General features: G+C 38.8%; 1 pseudogene; it reads left to right on the forward strand.

Annotated features, from left to right (window-relative positions):
* Positions 1 to 1,222: 1,222 nt before the first annotated feature.
* On the forward strand, positions 1,223 to 23,778 carry LOC109268570 (tigger transposable element-derived protein 1-like; annotated as a pseudogene).
* Positions 23,779 to 24,619: the final 841 nt, after the last annotated feature.

Consider the following 24,619-nt stretch of genomic DNA (forward strand, 5'->3'; position numbering starts at 1 on the left):
CTGTGTCTTTAAAAATCATTAAAAGAATGCATGTCAAGAAATATTTAAGAACACACGTAAAGAAGATATTTGCTCCTTGCTTGCTGCGTTGAGCACAGTGCTATATCAGTAAATGGACACGACAACCTTTCTGTAATGCACGCAGAGCTGTGTTTAAGAACGCTTGAAATAAAGATGTTTATGAGAAAAAAAATCATATTGTAGGTTGAATTGTGTCCCCTAACCCAATCTGACTGGTGTCCTTATTTTAAAAAAAAATTTTTAATTAAAAAAAAAAGCTATAAAGAGTAGCTAGTAAATGATTAACACCAGACTTAGGTCAGCAGTTACCTCTGGAGAGAAGGATACAAGTAAGGAGATTTATGTAGGCGATTCCAAGGTATTGGAAATGGGGTATTTGGTATACATATATTGTGAGTTCTTTAGTATGATATATGTCATGATTTAAAAGTTTAAAACTAATTTAAAAATTAAAGATAAGCTTCCACGATTAAAAAATGAAAGCCTCTGTGCTGACAGCTGCTTCAGATTCTGCAGCTCCGTCTCTCTGCCCCTCCCCCACTCACGCTCGCTTCTTCTCTCTCTCTCTCAAAAATCATTAAAAAAAAAAAATTAAAAAAATTTTTAAAAACGTACCAGAACTCTGAGCAGAGTCACACACATTTGTCCCATCCCCATCTCTCCTTAGAGGCTGTTGTGTCCCACCAGGATCCCTGACCCCAGGTTTTGAGCACACACCCCCAGCTTTTGGGAGTGTTAGCAAACGCTGTCTCTGAGCTGAGTCCCTCTCTGGGACTTGCTTTTGGCTAAAGATAGCCATAAACCCAAGATAACACCCCCTTCCCGGAAAAAGCCCATATCCACAGACTGGTTAAATTGAGATTACTGGCATACCTCCTTTTATTGCACTTGGCTTTATCGCGCTTTCCAGATAGTGTGTTTTTTTACATATTGAAGGTTTTGGCAACCCTGCATCAAGCACGTCGATCAATGCCATTTTGTTCACCTCATGCCTGTGTGCCATATTTTGATAATTCTCACAATATTTCAAAATTTTTGTCACCTGTGATCAGTGATCTTTGTTATGGTCACCTGTGATCAGTGATCTTTGATGTTACTATTGTAATTGTTTTAGGGCATTGTGAATCATACCCACATAAGACAGCAAACTTAATTGATAAATGTGTGTGTTCTGACTGCTCCACCAACCGGCCATTCCCCCATGTCTCTCCTCCAGGCCTCTCTATTCCCTGAGACACAGATTGAAACTAGGCCAATTAATAACCCTACCGTGGCCTCTAAGTGTTCAAGTGAAGGGAAGAGTTGCACATCTCTCACTTTCAATCCAAAGCTATAAATGATTAAGCTCGGTGAGGAAGGCATGTTGAAAGCCAAGAGATGCCAAAAGCCAGGCCTCTTGCACCAAACAATTAGCCAAGTTGTGAATGCAAAGGAAAAGTTCTTGATAAAAAAGCAAAACAGACTTATTGCTGATACGGAGAAAGTTTCAGTGGTTTGGATAGAAGATCAAACTGCCACAACATTCAACATTCCCTTAAGCCAAAGCCTAATCCAGAGCCAGGCCCTGACTCTCTTCAAGTCTACAGAATCTAAGAAAGGTGAGGAGAAGAAAAGTTGGAAGCTAGCAGAGGCTGGTTCATGAGATTTAAGGAAAGAAGCCATCTCCATAACATGAAAGTGCAAGGTGAAGCAGCAGGTGCTTATGGAGAAGCTGCAGCGAATTATCCAGAAAATCTGGCTAAGATCATTAATGAAGGTAGTTAGACTAAACAACAGATTTCCAATGTAGATGAAGCAGCTTTATATTAGAACAAGATGTCATCCAGGACTTTCATAGCTACAGAGGAGAAGCCAATGCCTAGCTTCAAAAAACTCTTTTGTTAGGGACTAATGCAGCTGGTGACTTACGTTGAAGCTAATTCTCATTGACCATTTCCAATATCCTAGGACCCTTAAGAATTATACTAAATCTGGGCACCTGGGTGGGTCAGTCGGTTGAACACCTGACTCTTGGTTCAGCCTCAGGTCATGATCTGATGGTTTGTGAGTGCCAGCCCCATGTCAGACTCTGCATTGACGGTGCAAAGCCTGCTTGGGACTCTCTGTCTCTCTCTGTCCCTCCCCAACTCACGCATGCTCGCGTGCTCTCTCTCTCTCTCTCTCTCTCTCTCTCTCTCTCTCTCTCTCTCTCTTCTCTCTAAAAATAAGCACTAAGAAAAAGAATTATACTATACCTACTTTGCCTGTGCTTTATCAATGGAAAACAAAGCCTGGATGACAGCACATTTGTTTGCAACACAGTTCACTGAATTTTTTAAGCTCACTGTTGAGATATGCTCAGATAAAAAGATTCCTTTCAAAATATTACTGCTCACTGATAATGCACCCGATCACCCAGCAGATCTGATGGAGACATACAAGATTAATGTTGTTTTCATGCCTGCTAATACAACATTCATTCTGCAGCCCATCGTTCAAGGGCTGATTTTGACTTTCAAGTCTTATTATTTAAAAATTACATTGCATAAGTCTATAGCTGCTACAGATAGTGATTCCTGTGAGGGATCTGGGCAAAGTAAACTGAAAACCTTCTGGAAAGGATTCACCATTCTAGATGCCATTAAGAACATTTTTGATCTATGAGACGAGGTCAAAATAACATGAACAAGAGTTTGGAAGAAGTTAATTCCAACCCTTATAGATGACTTTGATGGGTTCAGGACTTCAGTAGCTGCAATAACCGAGGATGAACTGAGAATAGCCAGAGAACTAGAATTAGAAGTGGAGCCTGTGGATGGCACTGAATTGCTGCAATCTCCTGATAAAAGTTTAATGGAAGAGGATTGCTTCTTATGGATGGGCAAAGAAAGTGGTTTCTTGATGGCATCTACTCCTGGTGAAGACGCAATGAAGATTGTGGAAATGACAACAAAGGATTTAGAATATTCCATCAATTTAGCTGATAAGCAGCGGCAGGATTTGAGAGGATTGACTCCAATTCTGAAAGACATTCTACTGTGGGTAAAATACTATCAAACAGCATCACATGCTACAGAGAAATAATATGTGAAAGAAATTTGTTAATTGATGGGGAAAACTTCATTGTCTCCTTTTAAGAAATTGCTAAAGTCACCCAGCCTTTAGTAACCACCACCTTGATCAGTCAGCAACCATGAACATCCAGGCAAGACCCTATACCAGCAAAAAGACTACTACTCTCTGAAAGCTCAGATGATCGTTATCATTTTTTAACAATTAAGTATTTTTAAATTAAGGTGTGTACATTGTTCGTTTTAGACATAATGCTATTGCACACTTAATACACTACCGTATAGTGCAAATCTAACTTGTGTGTGCACTGGGAAACAAAAAAATTCATTTGACTTGCTCTGTTGCAATAGTCACTTTACTGTGGTCGTCTGGAAGCGAACCTGCAATATCTCTGAGGTGTGCTTGTATAAAGGTCTAGTCCCTTTGCCCTTCAGAGGATTTAGATATGATGACATGGACATGTTTTAAATAATTATGAAAAATATTAGAAATAATTTAGGTTAATTGAGAAAAAATGCCAGTCAGATTGTTGCATCCACACGACTCCTGAAACAGAACGCTTCGGGCACCAGTGACAGTCACAACAAAGTTTACTGCAATGAGAGGTAAGGCAAACCGATGGATCGGGACCGACACTCTTGACCACAGTGCGGTCTTGAACAGCCAGGGTACAGAGTATTTATAGCCAACCACGTCTTATTATCACCTGGGAACAGAACAAAGGAATAGTTCCCAGGTGGAAACAGTTCAAACAGGCCCTTGCTCCAATCCAATCAAACACTAATCCATCCCTTGATTGATAGGATAAGGCTGTTATCTCTTAACCTATAGTGTTAAAACAAAGCTGTTATTTCTTAAGGCTACAGGTTAGCCCTACACTACAATTTAAGCCTTACAAGATATCATTGAAAACAGATATCACTCACTCTATAAAATGGCATGTTATCAAAATTGCATGCCGTCCAGAACCTCTTCAACTTGTGAGATGTGTTTTTTTTTCTTTTTGAGGTGGTTTTTGTTTGTTTTATTTTTGTTTTTGTTTTCATCAGAGACCTCTTAAAGGAACAAAGGTACTGTAACATTTTGAATGTGAAACTCCAAAATGGAATTTCCAGTTTTGTTTATGTGAATGTGAGGCATTCTTTCTTAAATGTAATGAAAACAAAATATATAAAAGCCTAAATCTTGCCTTCTAAAGAATGAATACCAATGCCAATGATCCCACGTCAGTTATCACTAGGCTGCTGTTTAAGGGCTGATATTTAGAGGCAAGAAAGTAAAAGTCAAAGGGACAGAACATCTTGTGCATGATACCCGCATTCGTCTCTCGGTGCTGTTTGAGAATCAGCTGGTAACTTCCAAGCTCTGCCTTAAATAGAAAATATCAGTCTTCTGTCAGTTCTGCTTAACAACAAGGGAAGCTCTTGGGCCCTCCTAGATTATGCAATAATGGGAAAGTTTGAGAGAGGCAGAAGGAATCTATTTTGGCTGAAAATGGAAAAGAGTACAGGAATCATCTGAAGGCTCCTGGGTTTCATGTTATAGGAGGAGTATAAAACTGCACAATCATTTGGGTTCTTCCAAACTTTTTGTATAACAATGTCCATTCAGATGTGAACTCTTATCAACCTACCCATCTGGAATTCCTAAGAACTTAATCTGCTTAAGGATGCCTCCAGTGAATGTTTCTCTCCGAAAATGGCCCTAAGGAATATTTAGTGGGAAAGTATGACAGTTGTTACCTCAGTGTCAACATAAAGAAGCCAGTGTATCCCTAAAATACTTATCAGCTTGCCCTTGGATCATGTTAAGGCTCTGCTATCTTTGCGCATGCCTTTCAATACTATTCCTTTCTTTCTTCATTCATTTCACAGATACTTGCTTGTTGCCTGCTATGTGTCAGACACAGTGCTCAGCGCTAGGGATATGATGAACAACAAAGATGACCCTGACCTTGTGGAACATAGGTTTTGTAGGATTTGTGGCTTCATGGAGAATTGGCAGTCTCTGTACTATCATTCACCCACTGTATAAAGCGGATTTTTTTTCTTTATTCCAAAACTATTTCAGTGAAAAAACTCTCTCTTATACCTTTAAAACGAACCAGCACTGGTTTTAGTTTCTACCTGAAGAACTGGACACCATAGCTAAAATCGCAGAATGTACCTATATGGGCTGGCCTGAGAAAGCTACAAAGCCATTTATTTTCCCCATGACCTAGAGTGCTACAAAATTATAGTAGGGAAAGCCTACTCCAAGAAGTCCTAGGAAAGAAGAATTTGGACTGACAGGGATGGTTCCAGGTGGCTCGAACATCACCCACAGAAGTAAAGTACAAGCAAATATCTGTAGAGGCCTTAGATCAAAACATTGATCCACACTGAACACTGATTTTCAACAGATGTGTTCTTCCCAAGTTTATTCACAGTTGCTCACCTATCCATAGATATACCACCACTCACAACTCTCCACGTAGATGGTTCATAGAACATACCTTATTTCAAAGGACTCACCTCTAGAGTTGTTTTGAAGAAGGCAGCAACTTTTTTTAATGTTTATTTTTTGAGAGACACAGAGAGTGTATAAGCTTGCCAGGGGGAGAGAGAAGGAAGGGGGGAGGGGCAGAAAAAGAGGGGGATGGGGACAGAGGATCCAAAGCAGTCTTTGTGCAGACAGCAGAGAGCCCCATGCGGGGCCTGAACTCACAAACCATGAGTCATGACCTGAGCTGAAGTCAACACTTAGCTCACTGAGCCATCCAGGCAACCCCTGAGAAGGCAGGAACTTTAATTACGTGTCCAAGCAAGACCCCTGAGATCACAGCAATGGGAATGCTCAAGTTGGAGGTTCACACTGGGTGCCAGGCACTGTGCTAGGCCTTTCACTGCAGCATCTCTGCAAGTCCCCACTCTGTGTCTCCATTTTCCACAGGAGGTAGTTGCTTTTGGAGCTAATAAATGGTGGAGCCAGATTTCAAACCTCAGGCTTTGAGACTCCAAAAGCCATATTCTTTTCTCTTAGACATGTTCTTTGAAAGGAAATCCAAGGGGATTGCACAGATTCTTCTGTTTATTCATTCTGGTTGTTTTATGTGGTTTCGCCCAGTCTCCCAGGTTTCATCTGGGCTTCAAGAAAGCACTTACCACTGCCATCTCAGGCTGAACCAGTCCACTTGGCCATATCTCTTTGTTTTTCAAGACTTTCTTAAACTCTGGAAATGATAAGCTTGGGTTGTATTGTCCATCTTTCTGATATGAAGTTGTTTTTTATCTTATCTTTAATCATCTCTATCATATACAGAAACTTTCTTAGACCCAGCCTTGCCTAACCTGCATTCCAGTCTAGTATTAGCATAGATGGAACTAACTTGTTAAAATAACCATTGACACTTTCATTATAACTAGCTAACATAATACAGCTGAACATGAATTTGAACTGTGTAGGTCCACTCTCAGTGTGGACTTTTCCTGATATGTACAGTACAGTACTATAAGTGTATTTTCTCTTCCTATTGATTTTCCTAACATCTTCTTGTGCCTAGCTTTATTGTAAGAACACAATATATAACACATACAACATGAAAAATATGTGTTAATCAACTGTTTATGTTATCGGTAAGGCTTCTGGTCAATGGTAGGCTATTAGTAGTTAAGTTTTTAAGAGTCAAAAGTTAGATGCAGATTTTCAGCTGCAGAGGGGACACTACTCTCTCCTAACCACCACCACCACCACCTGACCACCCCTAACCCCCTTCAGCCCCCAACCCCTGCATTGTTCGAGGTCAACTGTAATAGCCACCACCCAGTGAAAGCCAAGTTAACTTTGCATAGTTCTCCAGACTCTCCGTGCATGTGCTTTCGTAACTCCATATCTTTACTCATGCAGTACGATTCACCTGAAATATCTTCTCCCCTATTTCTTCATCTGGCAAACTTCCCCACGTTCTTCAAAAGGATCCTGCAACTCAAAAGGAATTTTTATGGTGATATCGCAGATACCCCAAGCTGAGTTGCTTGCTCAAATTGTTGTATTAAAGTTTTATGGTCCTATCGCCTGCCCATTATATTGCAAACATCTGCTTAATTGTCTGTCTCCCCTGCTGGGCAGTACATTGATTGACGTCAGGAGTGGTGCCTTACTCAGCCATAGATATGTAGCATCTCATGCAAGGCTTGGCACAGAATAGGTGCTCAGTAAACATTAATTATTGGATGGGTGAAGTGGTGAAGATTTAACACTTACATTTTTAAGTATAAGGGTTTTTTTGTAAATAAGTTTTACTTGTAAACAAGTAATGGGTTTTTTTTGTGTGTGTAAGATCCTCAGCTTGGCCTTTCTGTGTTCTTCCCTGACCCCTGGCCCCTTTTCCTCCGCCAGTTTTATCTCTTGGGATACACTGGAGGTTGTAAATCTTCTAGAGGGGAAAAGTACAAATGTTAGTCCAAGTCTCTTAAACATAAGAGAATGTCTCTTTCTCACACTAAAACCACATAACTCCTTTAGGGACTGTAAGCAAAACACAATGGGGCAAATGCAGTCACTCATGTACAAACACCACTGAATCAATACAAGAAAACATCTCATAGATGTATGTGTGTGAGGTAGCACAGAGGTAAAACTTAGGCCCCAAAGTCCACGAAACTTAGGTCCAAATTCCAGCTCTACGCTTACTGAGTTACCTCAATTTCATCATCCATAAAATTTGTATTAAAATTAAACTTGTGTCAAAGAGTTGTTGTACCTGCCAATTTCTAGCATCATGGTCTTAGATCATCACCTGTTGAGTAAAGCGTTTAAACCAGAAGATCACCAAGTTTCTTCCAGGTCTAAATTGACCTGTGATTTTGTTGTTTCATATGGTTCTGTATATCTTTTCTTGGTTCCCTTCTTAGAATTATAAGAGAAAAGGATCTAACTATCCTTGTTTATTGCCAGCCTTTTAGGTTTGCCATTGATTGACATTTCCCTCTTTACCCAAACTCCAAATCCCGGCAGGCACGTGCATAAGAACTATTTATAGCCTTCCAACAACTCTCAAAGCAGCTGGACTGCTTTTGGATAGGGGGATTCCTGAATCTAAGTTGAAAAGGAAGATTATTTTTAGTTTATTAGAAACATGGTTTTCTAGTCTTCCAGGTGATGAAGCATTGGACAACTTCAACTATAATCAGCAACGGTTTAAACCTCACTGGAAAACTGTGATCACTAGGTTATCCTGCTTAAAAATAAGGAGATTTTTAAGAAGAATTCCAAGTAGAATCAAGCAATTGAAAAACAGACTATCTAAAAGCTTTTTTAAAAAATTTGAATCATTTAACTTGGTAAGAAGTACCAGAAGACAAACTTAGTAATGGTCTTCAGACTTGAAAGGTTTTTGCAAAGAATAGTAACTAACAATTTTGAATGTTTCTTGGGCACAGAGCAAGAAAACTCCCCTTTAGAGTGCTTGGTGTCAACAATTGCACCTGTTAGTTTTCCTTATGAACTTTTGCACAAAAGAGTCTCACTTCCTTATCTGTAGTTTTATTGGTCTGTACATTAACATTTATGGGCCTTCTCAACGTGAGGATATTCACCATGAAAGAGTAATTTCTAATGTGGTTTTCTCTTACACTATTATTAAATCCAAAGATAATTATAAGGATTATATAAGGGTTGTGGTTATGTGAGCTCTATGCTGAAAGCCTGAATTTTCACAGCCAGCACGACTCCCATTAAAGGCCATTTCTAGGACTAAAAGAAGAGATCAGGCTGGGACCTCCCACAGGAGACCCTCCCTCTCAACTTAGGAGAAGGTTAGCTGGGCCATAGTGCAACAGCAAGCCTAAGAACACTTCTGTCTTTTACTCAGGATCGTGAAGAGGAAGAATCCACATACTTATCATATTGGAAGAGAAGAAAAAGGAATGTTTCCCCCTCATCTCTTTAATATACAAGTCATCAAGACTGCCACAGTCCTCATGGATTGGAGGGAGAAAGACTCTGGTTAAAGGTGCCTTCAGGATAGAACAAAATGCATAGAATGTGTCAGCCATACCAAAAATATTATGCACATTATTCTTCCACTCTTGTCAATAAAACCTCAGGATGTTGACACTATGGTCAATAAAACCTCATGACGTTGACACTATGGTCATATTACAGATGAGAAAGCTGAAACAAAATGGCTGAAGGACTTAAAGTGACAGAACCAAGTGGTGATTCAAGACTATTCATCTTACTCCAAAGCCTGTATTTTTACTGCACTCTGTGGCTCCCGTCACTCAGAGGGACTCTAATCAGGACCCCAGAAGGCCAGTAAAGTTGCTGGAGAAGGAAAAGGCTATGGGGGTCAGCACACACCAGCTCTCAGAGAAAGGAAGCACATAGTTACCATAATTTGTAACAGCAAAACAGAGATTAAGGTACAACTCTTGAGCTGCTCCGCGCCCGAGGCCCCCTGCAAAAGTCAAACCCTGGTCAAAGTGAAGAATTAAGGCACTTAGGACTAAGATCATGGATAACAGGTCAATGTGCAGTGGCCTTAGCTAAGTATTGTGGTCTAGGCTGATTCGAGGCTTAAGCCATCTGTGAAAAAACGAGAGTAGAACTGAGTTTAGGCCTGTTTAGAATGGGTCAGCATCACAGAATCACAGAGTGGCAACGCTGGGCCAGACTGAGTCATTATCTCAGAACAGCCTGTCTGCCCTCTGCTCTCCCTTTACGTTGAATTTATATATCAGCAAATACAGCCACGTCAGTGTTCAGCTCACAGAGCATGGCAAGGTTCTGTGTGTGTCCTTTAGAGCAGAAGACTTGGTCTTCTGCAGAACTTTTGCAGTTCTTTTTAAATTTCTTTAATGTCTATTTATTTCTGAGAAAGAGAGACAGAGCATGAGTAGGGGAGGGGTAGAGAGAGAGAGACAGAATCCAAGGCAGCCTCCAGGCTCTGAACTATCAGCACAAAGCCCAACATGGGGCTAGAACTCACAAACCATGAGATCATGACCTGAGCCAAAGCTGGCCGCTTAACCAGCTGAGCCACCCAGGTGTCCCAGAGCTTTTGCAGTTCTAATAGCTGATGTGTAACCATAAAGGCAGTGGCACTTATTATAATCTGCACCATTTGAGGTAAAGATAGAGATAGTGCAAATTGGCATGTAAATCTGAAAACCCAAGTGCCAGAGCATCAACCTTCCTGCCCAACAGTAACATCTGCCGTTGACTCCTTAGTCTTTGTCTGTGTTCACTTCAGAGTTATGGGCATCTTGACACTATCTTTCCTGCCAATAGGATTTCATGTATATCCTGAATGCTTTCAACTGGAGACGATGCTCAACAGCATCCTCTGCTCAGCAAGTTGACTTCAACTGGGGCATTGATGGGAATATCTTTTCATCCAAAGAAACACACGTGGAAGAACAAAGCAAGCTTTGTTCCTCATGTAAACAGTCCTATGAAAATGATTTATTCTTGCTTTTTGGTTTATAAGTATGACATTATCCTTCTTTCTTAAGGTGAAAGTTTTTTTAAGTCAGAGCCATCCATGGCAGCTAAATGATGCAAGTTTATAGGCTTAGGGTAGAGTTTAGATGGAAAACTTACCTCTGAATTATCACTCTGTTCCCAGCCTAGGACAAGGAAGCAATAAACTCGAAACTCATTTGTCTAACGTGAGTTGATTTTGAATTCATCATTGAGAATAATCATAATGTTTGAATCTTAAAGGTAATGTATTTCCAATTTCTGTCATGTATGCTGCTTTGATTTTACAATTAATTGGATCACCAAATTAACATGTGAGTGCTTAGTAATTATAAAGCACTATAGTTAGCATTGTAAAGAACACTTTACTCACTCTCATTTATTGCTGGCAATAATTGCCAATGACTATAAAAGTTAAAAATCACATACTCTTTGACAAGCAATTGAATTTCTAGGAATTCATACTACAGATACATTAGTATATATGTAAAATGGCATATGTAAGATTATTCATGCAGCAGTATTTGTAATAACTAAAGATAAGTGCTATTGATCATCAATACTAGTTAAATAAATAATTGACTAAATAAATTAAGTTACAGTTTTTCATGAAACTATAAAAAAGAATGAGAGTCCTCTTCCTGTATTGACTAGAAACTTTGCCAAGATAGGGGCACCTGGGTGGCTCAGTTGGTTAAGCGCTCAACTTCAGCTCAGGTCATTATCTCAGGGTTTGCAGGTTCGAGCCTTGCATCAGGCTCTGTGCTGACAGCTCAGAGCCTGGAGACTGCTTTGGATTCTGTGTCTCCTTCTCTCTCTACCCTCCCCCACTCTCTCTCTCTCTCTCTCTCTCTCTTTCTCTAAATAAGAAATAAACATTAAAATTTTTTTTAAAAATTTTTGCCAAGATATAATTTTAAATCAAAACAAGAAAGATATAGGACAGTCTATACAGTATATTATTATTAGTGTTAATTTGATATATTTGAAAATATGCAAAAGAACTAGTAACAATGGTTGTCTTCTGAAAGAAAACTGAATGTATCTTTAAATGCCTCAAATATGACCCATAAGCTTTTTTTTTTAACAATATACCGCTTTTTACTGGCTGACCTATGGACTTTTGACATTGATCCAGGATATGATGGTCAAATGGCTGAAATCATAACTCTTATTATGTATTAGATGAATAGTTATTTTCTAGTGAAAAGTAGTACAGGTTTTATTTCTAGTCATGTTCTCTTTTTACATATTTTTACTTGTGGGGAATCCCAATTTACTTTATAATTTTTCATTCAACTGGCAATTTATCTAGTCTCTGAATGGCTTCCAGGTCCTTTCCATCCTGGGCAGAATCTCAGCGGAATCTAAAGGAAATCATTCCCTCCCTCCTTGTTTGCATGTATATCCTGTCAACTAGAAACAATATTTTGTAAAGTCAATATAAAGGCATGTGGTTTCAATGTTAAAATATGATAGGAAATAGATTGCTTGAGAGAAAGCCAAACTGCAAATACAGAGAGTGAACAAAGGAAAAGAAGTATAACAAGTCAGAAAGGAACAAGAAAAATCAAGGATTAAGTTAGTTCTGGCTTGACATAAGAAGGACTACTCGTGCACATTAAGAAACTAAAAAGCCAGGGGCGCCTGGGTGGCGCAGTCGGTTAAGTGTCCGACTTCAGCCAGGTCACGATCTCGCGGTCCGTGAGTTCGAGCCCCTCGTCAGGCTCTGGGCTGATGGCTCGGAGCCTAGAGCCTGTTTCCGATTCTGTGTCTCCCTCTCTCTCTCTGCCCCTCCCCCGTTCATGCTCTGTCTCTCTCTGTCCCAAAAATAAATAAAAAATGTTGAAAAAAAATTAAAAAAAAAAAAAAAGAAACTAAAAAGCCATTAAAAACTAGTTCTAAAATATTCCTATGGGAGGAGCCGGCATAGATTTATCACTGCAGGAGGTTGGCTCCTTTGAACTTTGCTCTGAACTTCAAGGCATTCATCTTAAAATGTAGTATGTGTACCCCAGTGGAGGATGCAAATTCATACAATGGGATACAAGATGAAAAACAGTCTTTTTATTTTCATGTTTCGGTTCAATTTGTGGATGTTTTACGATGTACATAATATATTATTTCCATAGTCATGTTACACACACACACACTGAGATATTGGATGCTCAAACTTTCTTTGGGGTGCATGGCCAAAATAATTTGGAAACCACTGATCCGGTGCTCAAGGCTAAGAATGAGAGAAACTAGATGGGAAGAATCTTGTTTCATTGGTGTCCAGAATTGCTGACTGACGGTGGAAGATTATATTAGAATAAGACACTAGATATTTAGGAAGCCAAGAACAAATTCTAAATCAAGCAGAATTTGATGGTTTGGTTGTAATTGAGTAAACTACACATATATGTATGTCCTAAAACCCCACATAAAACAATTTACGTGTTTTCACCCTAAGCAACTTAGTACCATCCTGGCTATGATTTGGGATCCAGGAACTGTAGGGACAAGGTCAAAGGGACAAAAGCTATAATCTTGAAATTTTAGCTCCAAAGGACCATCTTAATACATGAAGGACCATAAAAGAAATCTAGCAGCAAAACAGAGATCATGTTCTAACTCATGGTTCCCCTCACATTTTATAATCCCTTCAATCAAAAATGTTTGTTGAGGCACTTCTACTTCCATCAGGATGGAGTAACTGGTACCAGAATTGTCTTTTCACTGTAAGCAAATGGAAAAGTAAACAAAAATATGTGAAACAACTGTTTTAAGCCTCAGGCAAGAGACCTTCCAGGTGGTTTGATCACCGATTGAGGAAAAAACAATGAGGTGAGCTCTAAGACCACCTCAGCTTCTTTCTACCTAAAGGAAGTTTCAGACCACAGCCTCAGAGAGGAGTCCAGGCACAGAACTGCAGCCACAAGAGAAAGAGTAGCCTATAGGGAGGGTGAGGAAACATCATCATCATCTGAGCACTGGGAAATGGCAATGGATAAATTATATGAATCATTTGCTTTTTTTTTCTTTCTTGAGAGGCAGAGAGAGAGAGGGAGAGAGCATGCGAGAAAGGGAGGGACAGAGAGAGAGAGAGAGAGAGAGGAGAGAGAGAGAGAGAATCCCAAGCAGGCTCTGAATTCTCAGCATGGAGCAGGACACTGGGCTCAAACTCACGAATGGTGAGATCATGACCTGAGCCAAAATCAGGAGTTGGATACTTAACCAACTGAGCTACCTGCGGGCTCCTCATTTACTTTTATTTAACAAATTATAGCACAAATTACAAAGCACATAAATATATACAACTGTATAGCCATAATAATGTCATTCTCTTGAATTCTAATATGCTTTCTGGAATAAGAGATAAAAACATGCATTATATCCTCACTTTATGTGTTTGTCATACATGTGAATGTGGCCCATTATGAATGTTGTGAAAATTTGTTATAAAAGATGATTTTTAATGACTTAAAAAGATATCATCTTACAGATATGTAGTAACAGTGATGTCTAAGAACAGAGCTTTGATTAGGTCATGAGAATTTGCCCTTCACTTGAGCGTCCAAAGAAAATCTGTGAAAGTCGGACACACAGCAGTAATAACAACAAGAATAACAAGAATAATACCACTGCCATTTATCAACTTTTACTGTGTTCAAGGCACTTGTTATACAAGATGGTATTTAATCTCCATGATAATCCTGTGAGGTACATTAGCATAACTGTTCATATTTTATAGTAAGGACATAGAGACTCTTAAAGGTTAGTGCGCATCATCATAGAGTATTTAATTCCAAATCTGATTCCAGAGTTTATACTCTGAGCCATTATACAAAACAGCATCTCAAGCCACAATAGGATGGCTGCTTGGGGAGCATGGAATCAGAACCAGGAAAGTGAAATGAATTAAATGTGATGAAATGCAAATTGGAATATCAATGACGATTTAGTGCAGGGAACAAACAATTCCAGGTATTGAAGAAGCAAAGGATTGAATCAGGAATCATGACCACTGGAAGAGGCAAAGACAAAGGAGTCAAGAGGCTGCTACTGGGATGATTGTGTTCGTAATAAGGAGGATCAGCTGCTTCTCCTACCTCCATAACTGCCTCTCAAAACCCGTGAAGATGGACACAAGACATGAAACAGTGACTCTGGTCCCTTATATATATCTTTTCGCCTCTTGGTACCTTTCCATGACTTGCTTGCCAGGAGAAACAGCATCAGAGGGATGGCTTTCAAGGAACATACAGTGAGGAAAGGAGAGTCTCTTCAATAAAGGGTGTTGGGAAAACTGGACAGCCACATGTAAGAGTGCAAAACTGGATCACGATCTCACACCATACACAAAAACCAACTCAAGATGGATTAAAGACTTCAATGTGAGACCTGAAACCATACAACTCCAAGAAGAAAATAGGGAGTAAGGTCCTTGATATCAATCCTGGCAATGCTTTCTGGATTCGAATCAAAAGCAAAGGTAACAAAAGCAAAAAATTAACAGTTGCTACCACGTCAAACTAAAAAGCTGACAGCAAAGCAAACCATCAACAGAATGAAAAGACAACCTATGGAAAAGAAGAAAGTATTTGGAAGGCACATATCTGGTAAGGGATTAATATCTAAATTACTCAAGGAACTCATACAACTCAATAGCAAAAACACAATAATGCAATTTTAAAAATGGGCAAAGGACTTAAATGGACCTTTTTCCAAAAAAGACCTACCTAGAAATGTCCAACAGATACATGAAAAGGTGCTCAACATCACTAATCATCAGGATAATGCAAATGATGTAAAAACTACAGTGAGATATCACCTCACACCTACTAAACTTGCTATCATCAAAAAGACAAATGAACAAGTGTTAATGAGGAAGTGAAGCAAAGGGAAACTTTGTGCATTATCAGTGGGAATATAAACTCATACAGTCACTATGGAAAACATTATGGAGTTTATTTCAAGAAATTAAAAATAAAACTACCATATGATCCAGCAATCTCACTTCTGGGTATATATCCAAAGAGAAATCATTGTCTCAAAGACATACCTGTAGTCACATGTTCATAGCATTATTCACAATAGCCAAGGTATGGAAACAGATGAAGGGATAAAGAAGATGTGACTATATATATACATATATGTGTGTATATATATATATATATATATATATACACACACCTACAGAAACACACAAAAGGAATGTTACTCAGCCTTAAAAGGAGAATGAAATCCTGTCACATTCCACAACATGGATGAACCTGGAGGGCATTAGGCTAAATGCAATAAGCCAGACGGAGAAACACAAATACCAAATGGTATCACTTATATATGGAATCACCCCCCAAAATTCAAACTCATAGAAACAGAGTAGAAAGTGGTTGCCAGGGCTCAGAAGTGGGGAAAATAAGGAGAGTTTGGTAAAAGAGTACACACTTTCAGTTAAAAGACGAATAAGTTCTAAGGAACTAATGTATAACATGGTGATAGATAACACTGTATTGTATAGTTGAAATTTGCTAAAAGAGTAGAACTTAAATATTCTCACTGAAAGAAAGAAAGAAAAGAAAGAAAGGAAAGAAAAAGAAAGGAAAGGAAAGGAAAGGAAGAGAAAGAAAGAAAGAAAGAAAGAAAGAAAGAGAGGGATGAAGGCAGGGAGGATGCAGGAAGGAAGGAAGACTGATGGTCTCCATCTGATGTTTGCCTCCATATCTCTCATGAGTATGTCTAATTAGAGGAACCCAACTTTCCTTTAGAACCCTAGCTGCAAGAGATTCTGGGAGATACAGCTTTTAGCTTTCCAGCCCCTGCTGCACAGAAAGACATATAGAAGGAGTTAGGAATAAATGTCAATCCAATATAATTAGCACAAATGGCATCAGGCTAAGAGAGCTAACGTGTTCATCTCACAGCAAGCCTGAGCTTGTCAGCAGCATCGTCAGACCATAAGGTACTGCTAAACTATAAGCTCTGTAAGGACAATAGACCAGTCTTCCTATCAGTTAAATTTTCAGAACCTAATATAAGTCCAGTAAATATCTCTTGAATGAAAAGCTACTTAAAAGTCTGTAAGAACAGCTACAAAGATGTTCATTGTTGTCAGAAAGATCTGGATTCAGGTACTGATGTTTCCTCATCTGTGAACTAGACAAAAATAGTAAATTTTCTCTTAAGAGTTTTTGGAAAGAATTAAATAATTCATGTAAAGCACTTACCAAAATGCACAGAGCATTTAATAATGTTTGTTGATATTATTGGTATTACTATTATTATTTTTAATTATTATTATTATTATTCCTGCCCCTTGTCTCTAACTCTGCATTAGGGATCAACTTGCCGGTTATCACCACAGATGTTTTCCAAGTCAGAAGGTTACAACTCCCTCTCTTCCTTGGACAATAGCTTGGCGAGTATCACCAAGTTTCTCCTTATGGATCTTTTCTGTGTTTCCAAGCCTGCCCAACCCCTCGTTTGAGTAGTATCATTGACCCATTCGTATAGATATATGCATTAGATCTTTTAATATCTTTAGTTTTATAAGATCAATTCCTGCTGCATTATAAGCCAGTCACTTCAAACACCAAATCATTTTCTATGAGGAAAACATGGCTTTAAACTATAGTTCTTTATTTACTCATGAGCCTGAGCATTTTCTAAAATGTCTTATTGGCCATTGGGCTTTGTATATACGTGTGTGTGTGTGTGCTAATGTGATTTGTCTATTCATTTACCTATTGGAATATCAGACTTCTTCTCATTAATTATTAAGCACTCTGTATATATTTGAGGTATTTTTTTAAGTTTATTTATTTATTTTGAGAGAGACAGAGAGAGTATGAGTGGGGTAGGAGCAGAGAGAGAAAAGGAGAATCCCAAGCAGGCTCTGCAATGTCAGTGCAGAGGCCAATGATGCCAGCTCCAACTCACCGAACCATGAGATGGTGACCTGAGCCCAAACCAAGAGTCAGATGCTTAATCAAATGAGCCACCCAGGTGCCACTGAGGTATGTTTAAGTTATTTGTTTCTTGTATATCTTATAAATATTTTCATTTTTAGCATTTTTTTTTTACAAACAGAAATTCTTAATCTCTTCATGTATACTCCCACTTGTTTTTTTTTTTAGAGAAGTCTATTCCACCTCAATATGAAATATGTTTCTGATTTTACTAAATGTTTCGTAGCCACAATTTTAATGGCTACAATATACACTAGTACAGGTTGTACCAAAATATATTTAATCAGTTCTCTATCTTTGGATATTTAATTTTCCCATAATAACTTGGCATGCATCCTTGTGCCTGTCTTTCCCACATTTCATATGATCAGGACCAAAATATATAAACATTTCATTGTTTTTATACATGTTGCTATTTTAGTATTGTCTTACTAATTTCAGTGTCCCAGGTCTCTTTGCCCATTCAACCTACCACTTTGACTATTTAAAAACTCATATTACTAAGGAGAACCAATTCATAGCTAAGAACCCTCCACAAAACATATTAAAAACTCTTAACTCAGGGAGCACCTGGGTGGCTCAGTTGGTTAAGCATCCAACTTTGGCTCAGGTCATAATTTCACAGTTCATGAGTTTGAGCCCCACATTAAGCTCTGCACTGGTGATCTGCTTGGGATTCCCTCTCTCTCCCTCTCTGCCCCTTCCTTATGCATACTCTCTCTCTCTCTCTCTCTCAAAAATAAATACACTTAAAAAAAAAAACCCTCTTAATTCAGAAAAAGGTTTTGATATACTGGTTTTCCACTGTAGAAATTTTAGATAGAATGACTATATAATTTGTTGTCAAAACTGGACCCTTTTGAGAGTAAAAAGGTCATATTAAGAATTAATATTAATTAATATTGCTAAATAATATATAATATAATTAATATAATATAATATAATCATATGTGATTATGTTATATAAATTTATATATTATATATTAATATAATTATATAATTACATATAATATCATTAATATAATTAATATTAACCTAGCATGGCAGCTTATCGATTTCAGCTCAGATGATGATCTCACAGTTTGTGGGTTTGAGGCCTTCATGGGGCTACACTGACAGCATGGAGCTTGCTTGGGATTCTCTCTCCTCTCTGTCTCTGCACCTCCCCTGCTTGTGTGCTCTCTCTCTCTCTCTCTCAAAATAAATAAATGAATAAACTTAAAAAAAAAAAAGAATTAGGCTGAATTTGCAACAATGTGGATGGAACTGAAAGGTATTAAGCTAAGTGAAATAAGTCAGAGAAAGACATATACGATTTCATTCATATGTGGAATTTGAGAAACTCAACAGATGAACATAGGGGAAGGGAAGAAAAAATAAGATAAAAACAGAGAGGGAGGCAAACCATAAGAGACTCTTAAATACGGAGAACAAACTGAGGGTTGCTGGGCGAGGCGGTGGGTTAAATGGGTAACGGACATTAAGGAGGGCACTTTTCGGGATGAGCACTGGGTGTCATATGTAAGAGTTGAATCACTGAGTTCTACTCCTGAAAGCCAAGACTACACTGCATGTTAACTAACTTGAAAATAAATTAAAAAAAAAAAGAATTAGGCTGAGGGGTGCCTGGGTGGCTAAGTCAGTTAAGCATCAGACTCTTGATTTCGGCTCTGGTCACGATCTCATGGTTCATGGGATCAAGCTCCGCATTGGGCTGTGCACTGACAGCTCAGAGCCTGATAGTGATTCTCTCTCTTTTCCTCTCTCTCTGCCCCTCCCTGCTATGCTTCTTTTTTCTCTCTCTCCCTAAATAAATAAATAAATATTTAAAAAAATAATTAGGCTGAGACAAAACACAGCTAAACCAGGGCTTATGGTCACCTACAAACAGGGGCCATTCTCAAGTGTGTAGTGTGAATAATATTGGCAGTCCAAAGGGAAAGTGTCTCAATTGATGATACGTGCTATGTATTTGGTCACAGTCTGACATCAACAAAAGTGTTCTTGATTCCTGCTCCCGTAAATCTTCCTTGAACTCCATGCTTGAAGAAGAGGTATGTTAGATGCATAATGGAAAGAGAGGCACAGGTGTGTAAGATTTTCTCTGCTTTCAAGGAAAATAGCTATAAGCATATAGAGGAATTGTTCTCATTTGCTTTCTCTGTTGCTGAGACTTCCAGTTTGGTCTCTACCTATGGGCAACTATTAATAAGATCAGTAAGGACCAAAACTGCTCGAATTTGAACATAGCTGCTTGGGTCCCGATTGAATATTTCTGGAAACAGGATCTATGTTTCATTCGTTAACTGTCACTTTCCAAATCTTCATTTTTTTAAAGTGAACTCTATCCCCAACATGGGGCTCTAACTCACAACCCCAGGATCAAGAGTCACAAGCACTACTGACTAAGCCAGCCAGGTGAACTAGCAAATCTTCATTTTTTAAACCTTGTCAGCCATGTAGGTGTTACTTAAAACAGTTTCTACTACTTAAGCAAACCAAATAGAGGAGGAGATAGATGAACATCCTTTTAAACCTCCTTTCTAGTGTGGCAGCATAAATAATAAAGATAGACAGCCATTTCAGAATTTTAGAGCTGGATGGGATTTTAGAGATAGCCTAATATAGCCCATTTGTCTGTAAAATGAGGACTGAGGCTGAGAGTGTTAGGTGTGTTATCTAAGGAGTACAGGTAGTGGGGAAAAACTAATAGTTTGAGAAAACTAATAAGACCTATTAGTCTTATGACTCCTACTCCAGTGCTCCTGTACCACAGCTCATACCCACATTTTGTTGCTATTGTGAGGATGAAGGAGTAATATTCGACTTTTCTGTGTGGGGCAAGTAAATGAAAGGTATTTTTTCCCCATAATAATGTGATAGAAGAGTAAGAATATTAGAGTTAGAGGATATTTGTGGATTTGCTTCTCATTAGATAATTGACCATATATTCAACGCTTAAAACAGGAGCACATAAAGCCTTTATTGGAGACACTGAAAAAAAAAAAAGACAAAAGTAAATTGAATCACAGTGAGAATGCTCTCCAAAATGTAGACTGATTGCTTATTGTTTTACTTCTTCTCCAATGGAGACACGAATTCAGTTAGCCTTGATGGCAAGAGAATGATAAGTTGATTGGTTCACTTGTGCACTATGTCAGAAAGACCAGGAAAACACTAAGGTGACTTGAGAAGTAGGCAAATTCTGAAATTATCTTGTCTGAAGACATTATCCTTTTGAACTAAGCTTTGCAAAATACAATCACAACTGGTGTCTCCAAGATTCTTTTGTTTCTAGGAGACAAGTCTGCTGTTTTCATCACAGTAACAAAGACAAGCAGCTCCTGAAGTGTGATCCTGGCAGAGAGCCTGTGCAACAAAATACTGGTGTGGACTGCACCAGCTATCACAAAACTCGGAGCAGAAAGGGAGAGTGTTGGGGAAAGAGTTACTTGAGGGAAAAAATTCAGTGCAACAATTGTGAAGGAAGACAAAATTGCAGATCGAAAGGGGAAGAGCTGTGTAAATTCTATGGCCCAGGACCCCTTTCTTTATCTGTATGCCACTCACAGCAGTCTTCCTCCAGAGGTGGACTTCCCTTGTCATATATTCCATAGTGTTTCTCCCCACCAGCCCCATCCCAACCTGCGTGCTCCTGGACAATCACCTTGAAGTCATTCCCTGTCTCTGCCCCAAGGCTGGGGGTGGCATAGGGCCCTGGGTCAGAAGGAGAAAGTGAGTGAAGAACAGGCCTAGTCAGAGAAATAGAACTTCAGAAAATAGTTTTATCTCCATAAGGGCAAGGATCTTCCTTTAGTTCATGAATGTGTCTAAGCCATCAGAACAGTGCCTGACTCATTGAGTGCTTTTAGTAAAATTTGTTAAATAAATTTTTAAATGAATGAACAAACTTCTGAGTCCTTAACCCACTATAATGGTGGCAAACTACTTCTCCATCATTATTGGGCTCCTTCCCTCTTCCAGGATTTCTAAAATATGATCATCTTACATGATGCCCAGGAAATAATAATCTCCAGTCTGTTCTGGTCACTCTAGCCATCCTTGTTGACCAAGCCCACAGTGGTTCTCTGAGGCATTCAGATACTGCACTGCCTCAAATGAAGCAGGGGAACCTTGGAGGAAGCCAGGAACCCCAGGCCTGTAGTGCATCAGGAGAGCAGCTCTTTGAGGCCAGGGAGCAATGCCCAGCTCCTCTCGAAAGTAGGGCCGACAGCCTGGGCTCTCTTGCCTGGGTTGGGGCCCTCATTAACAAGGAGAATCCTAGCTCTTTCTCTTCTTGTTCTCTGAGCTTATTTTCTCAAACTTTATCCTGTCTCTAGGTTTTCAACTTTTGGAAACAAAACCCAAAAAGTGTTCCAGACTGACTCTGCATTCCTCCCTGACTTCCCCCAGGCACAGAGCTTACTACCAGCTTAAATGGTAGAATGGAAAGGGGAAAATGATGGGAAACAAAACAAAACAAAACAAAACAACAACCCATAAATATCTCAAAATAGTATCCAGCCATATGGGTATGAGACCAGGTGCATATAGTTACGGCAACTATGAGTCCTACAGGTTATACCACTGACCAAAAAAGCAGTTTAAAAGAAAGAACAGTTGTGTGTATCCTTCTCTGAGGTCCAGGGTAGAGAGGAAAGTCACACTTAGTAACAGGTTTCTTTTTTTGTTTGTTTGGTTTTGTTTTATTTTTTGGTCTAATATCGTCCTGTAACCAACAGCTTTGAAGAAACTAATTTCTTCTAAAAATTGTTTGAATGTTAAGATGACCACCAGCTCAAAAAGCATCAGCGACACTTCAATAAAAGGACATAGACTAGGTCTCAAGGCACTTGGCTCACATAAATTTATACTTTCAATCAAATTTAATGGGCTTTCTTTTCTTGTGAGGAGGATGAGCATTAGTTTCACATATTAATATATTTTAGGGATATGATGAACTCGGGTAGTAAAAGCATCTTTTTCCTATCCCATCTAATGCAGAAGAAACTTCCTGGAAGGAATTCATTTGGAATGAAAGGGGAGTGATTTTCTTGCAGATAAGGATGGGCAGCATGGGAGGATTCTTGATTTATGGTGTGGGTTTCACGAATATTGGCAACTATGAAGTCAGGAGAGAGGGTGAAATTATGAAGCAGATTGATTTATTGGTTACTATACAAAGACAACAAAGGCTTGAAACTAGCTTTGAGAAGTGATTCTTTATCTTTTCTCAAGTAGTAGGAAATAGGAACATAATGGAAATACTTCATCTGGAAGTATTTGGAAGGCCATCGCTAAATCCCTGAAGGGACATACAATTGTCAGCTCTTGCTCCCATCCACTCCGTTTGCATCCTGTGCCACGACGAATGTTCCAGAAGAAACCTATGCCACCTGTCTTCAAGAGAGAAAAGAAAATATAAGTAGGAATAATATTTTTTAGCGATTATAGTGATCAGAATTCCTCAGGCTCCTTTCTGCTGTGATTTTTCTATGATCTTTAAAGAGCTTATATTTTAACCCCAGCCAGATCTCTGCTGTAATTTGAATATGTTCCATGCTATAGATAGAGAAATGCTTCAGACTTAAGCAGAACTGCCTAACTTTAAACTGCTGGGCATAACCTGTGAGAAAACATTTAAAACAGTATTAATCTTAGGGGTGCCTGAGTGGCTCAGTCAGTTGAGCATCCGATTCTTGATTTTGGTTTAGGTCATGATCTCATAGTTGTGAGACTGAGCCCCATATGGGGCTTTGCACTGAGGATGGAGCCTGCTTGGGATTCTCTCTCTCCCTCTCTCTCTCTCTCTCTGCTCCTCTCCCACTCGCAAGTGTTCTCTTTCTCTCAAAATAAATAAACTTAAAAAAAAACAGTATTAATCTTTACTCTTTTTGTGCCTTTTAAAAATTTTTTTAAATGTTTATTTTTGAGAGAAAGACAGAACATGAGCAGAGGAGGGGCAGAGAGAGAGGGAGACACAGAATCCAAAGCAGGCTCCAGGCTCTGAGCTGTCAGCAGAGCCCAACAAGGGGCTGGAACTCAAGGACCACGAGATTATGACTTGAACTGAAGTCACACGCTTAACCAACTGAGCCACCCAGGCACCCCTTTTTGTGCCTGTTGAATGCTATTACAATTTTTTTTTTACATTTTGAAACCAAATCACATAAAACAGGGGTGCTCTCAAAAGTGAACATTTATGTGGCATTTTGTTGCAGGAAAGGGTAATTGTGAGATTGATATGATGCTAATTCAAGGTCAGCTAACTGCAAATTATCACAGTTGAGTCATGCTTTCTAAAATACTTTTTAACACTATTTATTTCCTTTTTAAGCCAATAAAAACAGCATGAATCAACTTATGCACCTTTTCTCACCCCAACCTCAGGTCATAGGTCCAGGCCCAGAAAATTTTAGCCATGTATATAATTCCAAAGGTTTAAATGTCCCACCTTTTTCTATCACTCCCGTTGGTCAGAGCCCCACTTTTCCTATTACACCAAGACATATTACAAAGGAAAATAATTTTTGTGGTCGCTGAGCTACTGTAAGTCTCACGTAGCATCTGTACCAGACTCCACTACCTGTTCATGAAATAGAACTAAACCTAAAAAGAAGAGATCAAGCAGAACCCATATCTGTTTTGTTATGTGTTTTTTTAAGGATTTTTAAAGTAATCGTTACACCCAATGTGGGGCTCAAGCTTACAACCCCAAGATCAAGAGCTGCATGCTCTAATGACTGAACCAGCCAATCCCAGAACCCAAATCTATTTTTAAAAGACCTTACAATAAATTCTAATCTCAAATAGAAATTTTCTGTTTTTCATTATCCACAAACGTGCTTCTCAAAAGTTCTTCAGTAATACCGAAACAGGTACATGTATAAGGAGAAGTACAATTTCTTGACATGACTAAGTAATTAAACGACAATATGAAGTCATACTTTCTGGTATAAGATTACTAACATACCTGTAAAAACCACAGATAGTTACTTATCATATTAACCAGAAACTTCAAGAATGAAAGATACCTTTTAAAAATGTTCAAATCTTCCTGTGTGTTAGGTACTAAACAGAAAACACTATCTGCTGTGTGCTCAGGAAAATTTCCTGCTACACATACTTAT

The sequence above is a fragment of the Panthera pardus genome, unplaced genomic scaffold, assembly GCF_024362965.1.
Source record: "Panthera pardus isolate Hobbes unplaced genomic scaffold, ASM2436296v1 HiC_scaffold_6, whole genome shotgun sequence".
NCBI lineage: Eukaryota > Metazoa > Chordata > Mammalia > Carnivora > Felidae > Panthera > Panthera pardus.